Raw genomic sequence first — 5,683 nt, forward strand, 5'->3', positions numbered from 1 at the left:
AAATAGCAGGCCATGAAATTTTAGCCACAGGTGTTGTAGGATGAGAAAATGGGAGTATGACTTTGGGGTTAGGTTTCCTTGAAGATCATAAACCATGAGAAAGAAAAGGCAACGAAATGGAATTCAGTCTTTATGGTGTTACCATAAGGATTGAATGGGAGTCCCTTTTTCTATATACATATCTGTTGGTATGTTGTATGATCAATATAAAATAGAATATTTTGCAACTTATATTGATTCAGGATCAGAACTTTTACGGCAAAACCTGGAGTTTTCCGTAAGAAAGCAAGAAAAACCTTACCCGTTATTGCATAAAGGGATTTTTCACAAAAAATCCTGATACTCAAAAGGGAATACGATAAGCTAAGATCATGATTGGAGAAGCATTTTGGATCACCCTGGTTTAGGATAAAAACACATCCTATTTACTTTCATGATACAGGTGCTTATATCCTTCTAGGTAACAATTTTATTCAAACATTTGTAAGATATATGCAGGATAATCAGAGGAATTTGTTAATCTTTACTACTAACTGTGGTAATGAGATACAGGTGTTGCAAAGAGAAAAGGCATTTAATAGGATAATACCAACAAATTTTCGGAGCAAACGCGGTGATTTTGATGCAAAATTAACTCATCCAAAAATGCAGGATAAGAGAAACTTTGGTAAGGTTCTTTTGTCTTTCAGACAACAGGGACTCATGGACAGCGATAGCTTCTATAAAGAATTCGAGGAGGAGATTGTGAACCTTAAAGAACAACTACTGAAAATGAAATCGCTAGATATTAGCGAGGAAAACATGCTTTCTCTTGGGAATATCAAGAGGCTCATCCAGAGGAACTTCAGCGAAAACCCTTTGACATGGTGGGATAGAAACAAGATCGAAGCTACTCTAAAACTCAGAGAAGAGTGAAAGTACAAATACGTTCAATACAAACCTATCCAGATGAACATGGAAGACAAGAAATATATGCAGATGATTATCAAAGAGCATATCGGTCTTGGACTCATCGAACCTGTAATCTTTGCCTACAGCAGCCCTGGATTTCTGGTAAGAAACCATGGCGAGATTAAGAGAGGTAAATCCAGGTTGGTAATTAACTATCAAGGCATTAATAAGATATTAGAGTTTGATGGTTATTACATTCCTAGTAGAGAACACTTAATTGATTGCATCAAAGGGGCAAAAGTGTTTTCTAAATTTGACTGCAAATTTGGGTTTTATTAGATTTAGATGGTGAATGAATCCAAAAAATTTACTGCATTCTCCACACCACAAGGACAATATATCTGGAATTTGCTTCCAATGGGTTTAGCTAATGCACCCTAGATATTTCAAAGGAAAATGAATAATCTTTTTAAAGATTATTTTGATTTCATGTTTGTCTATATTGACGACATACTAATTTCATCCAAAAATATAAAAGAACATATTAAACATCTTGAAATATATTTCGATGCATGTCATAAAAAAGGTTTAGTACTTTCTGAAAAGAAAGCTACTATAACTGTCAATAAAATTAAATTTCTAGGAATTTTTATTGACAAAACAGGGATTGAGTTACAGGAGCATATTCTGGAGAAAATCCGCAATTTTCCAGACGTGCTCAAAGATAAGAAACATTTGCAGAGCTTCTTGGGAGTGGTTAATTTTCTAGATATCTTCATTAAGGATCTTGCAAGATACAGAAAGGATTTCCGACCACTCTTGAAAGAAACGGAGAGTTCAAAGTGGAAATGGGAAGAAATCCACACAAAAAGGGTTCGTGAGCTGAAATATGTTTGCAGTAACCTGCCAAAGCTTACTATACCGCAGGACGAGGATGAGTTGGTAGTCTATACAGATGCCTATGATTACAGATGGGCAGTAGTGCTCATGAAGATGACAACTACAAGGGAAGAACCTTGTAGATATACAGGAGGGTTGTTCTCAGAACAAACAAGCTAAAGTTTGGCACATCAACGAGAAAGAATTCTTTGCGGTTTGGAAGGCTTTTAAAAAATAGCTTTTATTTTTACTTGCTAAAGAATTTACTTTAAAAGTTGATAATACTAATGTCAAAACTTTCTTAAAGAATAAATTAGAATCAAACATAGAGAAAGCACGTATTATCATATGGCAAGTTGAATGCCATTATTATTGTTATAATATTGTCATTATAAAATCTCAAGAAAACGTTCTTGCAGATTTCTTGATAAGAGATGGAGGCATCTGAAGCAAACTCCATCATGTTGAGACTCAAGCACCTCCGGAAAAACCTTGAGGAGCTTGACAGAAAGTTCAGACAGCTAGCTGTTAATGCCCAAGTTGCCGAACAAATCCAAAGAGCTGATCTAGACACTGTCCAAGTCGCAATAAAGGAGTTCCTTATTAGCATCCACCTCGCTATGGAACGAATTATGAGAACCAATTCGGAAGGCGTCACCTTTGGGGATGACTCACGAGTTGAGGGAGCATGACCCAAAATATGCCTTTAGAGTACAGAGCTCTAAACATGTAGCGTTAGAGTAAAGTACCGATTGCACAAGGCCACCACCAGACTCTGTTGAAACGGCAATAATTGAGTCACAAGAAGTGCAAACTCCTGATGATCAAGTCAACCCAACACCTCTGGAGTTAAAGATGGAGAGATTAGCCTTAGGCCGATGACAGGCACCTCTAAGATTAATACTAACTAGTTAATATCTTCTTCTGCTTGGCAGGACTGCCAGCGTATGTGGGAAAATTAATTTTCCACAAAGGAGTAATCCCAAGCAAGACCATTATCGAAACATCCGGAAAATATAATAGGGTCTAGATGTTAGAAAAGTCAAATCTAGAAGATGTTCGATAATGGTATGATTTTGGAGCTCTTGCTTTAGTTCATACTATGTCACCAAGTTTTCCGAAAATCTCAAAACTTCCGAAGTGGATTAGCGGGTGGTTTTTGGTTCATGGCCAAATAACCCCCACCTTAAAAGAGGAGATGTTCTGGAGATAAAGTTCGTATCAGTTGCTCCAAAAACGGCAGGAAAAGTGTCACATCCAACATTTCATTTAATGAAATTGCAGAGGCCAGACATGGTGGCTTTCAACAAAATCAAAGCAGCCTCAGCCGAAGCTCCCCTGGTATCGGCCATTACTAAAGATAGTATCTCTACTAGAAGAGCTTAAGGATTATGGGTCTGTCTCACGGACATGGACAAAGTCAAGTATCCATTGAAAATCTTCTCAAACAAAGTGAATGGATCGTTCCTGTTAAATTCCATGATAGGAAAAAGCACTAAGTTCGTAGAAAGCTTATTCGAGAAAAAGAGGATGTTAATCTGGGAAAATAAGCTGCCAGCGACCGAAACCACAAGAATGAAGACGTACAACATGTTGCATGTTGGACAATGGCATAATGTGCCCCTGCTGCAAAAAATAAGAAAAGCCCCTGTTCGGGATAAAGATTCGGGTCACGAAAAACAAACTCGAACCGGACCAAGACAAGGGAAAGAGAAAATGTTTTACAAAATGAAGTAAAAATTAAACGATGTAAAAAATCGATAGGATAAGATTGTTGGTAGAAAATAATAAAAGCCAACAGTCAGCAAAGCAGGAAAGACAGCTGGAAGTCACATGGCCGACAAGCCATAATGATCAATAGCTGGAAAGAACGAGGCAATGACGAACGCAGTAACGTCATTCGGAAAAAGACAAGATGATGACAGAAGCAATGACATTATCAAAAAACCAAGTTGGAGTCTGAATTTGAGGTACGCGAATGCCTATAAATAAAGAGGTAGTGAAGCCGAAGGGGATCATGAGAAAACTTCTCCTACTCTTCAAAGAATTTGAGTTTTGAGTCTTTCAAACTTCTGCAATGCTTTAAATTTTCAGTTTATGGGGGTTTTCCCAACAAGACAAGTCCTCTACACTATAAGAGGCTAAAATAGTTGTCTCCTCCAATGGAGGAATAATATCTATGTAATATTTTCTATATTTCTTTAATAAAAGTTAGGCTTCTGTTCAACCTGTTTGTCCAAACTTCTATTAATTTCCTATATTGGAGTCCCTTTTACGCCCTAAGGTAGGAAACAAAATAGGGATGTGCTGTTTTGTTTCTGAAGGAGCCAAGTTTCTGTGAACCATCTGTTGCGGTAGTGTGGTTGGAAGAAGTTCGTAAAATCGAGGACTTGGAATGCCCGAAAATAGAGCGGTCAAAGCAAGGTATGAATTTATGACGTCTTAATTTATTTCTGAAGCATGTTGGGCTTGTTTAAGAGCATGAAAATAGATTATCTAGCTATTTTTCTAGAAAGGGTAAAATGGTCATAAAATAGGCTGATGGACCAAATTTACACGAATTTGAAAGATAGTGTACTAAAATTGATATTGCAAAAGTTAATGTACCAAAATTGAACAGAAACAAAGTTAATGTACTAAAGTTTTCTTTTTTCCTTAAATTTAATTTATTAAAGCCCACTTAATGAAATCCATCATATATTTAATCCAATTAAATATATGAACCTAATAAGCCTTTATCAAATAATAAGTCTAACTTATTAATTAATAAAGGCAAGCCCAATATAAATTAATCCATTTAATTTATACTTGGACTTATCCATCCAATGGATCCATCTCATATATAAGTAATCCAATTACTTATAGAATCAATTCCCAATTAATTCCTTGTCCATTCTCAGTCATTTATGTGTGACTTTTTATGTTTGCCTTTCAGCTAGACTTGGGCTAATGTCCAATGCTATTACTAATCAAATCCAATTTAATCAATAATTCTTGATCAACTCTTGATCAAGAAAGCCTGTGATCATGGGTGGTCGTCTAACAACATTCCATGGCACTAGAGACTAGGCAAAAATTCATGTAAACTTTTAAGCTACCGAGTCCATACGGGTACGGTCCTTCCATCTATCTACTGTCTCTCGGTCTTAGTCTAGGGTATGGAATTGAGTGTCGGTTCCCATCATGAACTAGGTACCTATGGTTAATACTTAAGATCGTGTTACGCCAAATTGCTTGACCTAGGAACTTATTTTTCCTACTCGACCAATGATTGTGGTCACAGGTTTATAGAGCGTTAACGCATCTCCAAGTTTATAGGAGATACCTCTATAACGTTTTGACAAGGGATGGATCCTATTTTTGGAACTCACCGTCATCGCTACATACTTTGAATGCATTAGACAAGACTTATGATGAACATATTTGAGACACGATCACCTCCCACACAAATCTAAGATACAGTCATCGCATGCACATGACTGCTGTGATTCCTCAAGTCTGAGGACTACTCCAGTACTATCGGAGCTAGGGACTCAAGTTATACCGATCAAGCCTCCAAAGCTTCCATATGATGATCCCCACGAGTCAATTCAATCGATTCGATACCTAGTCAATCGACCCATTAAGACCGCATAGACGTCCCCCGTCTATCGCCAATGAAATACGACACTCATCAAATGAATGCGACTCGTAATGCAAATCTCCATAGAACACTTAGATGTCCATTGTCGAGTTCCTCGACTTTGAACATTTCAAACCCAACCCTAAACAGTTGGTTTTATGACCATCATCCAATGTGCAGTCCACCTGTTGCATGGTTGTTCAAGGTGATCTGCAGGCTTTGTTGTGATGTTTGAAAGAAATGCAAACATAAATGTAATGAGCACAACAAATGAAATGCCAATAGCAAATA

Source organism: Sesamum indicum, linkage group LG1 (genome assembly GCF_026168435.1).
Source record: "Sesamum indicum cultivar Baizhima isolate 11 linkage group LG1, ASM2616843v1, whole genome shotgun sequence".
Taxonomy (NCBI): Eukaryota; Viridiplantae; Streptophyta; class Magnoliopsida; order Lamiales; family Pedaliaceae; genus Sesamum; species Sesamum indicum.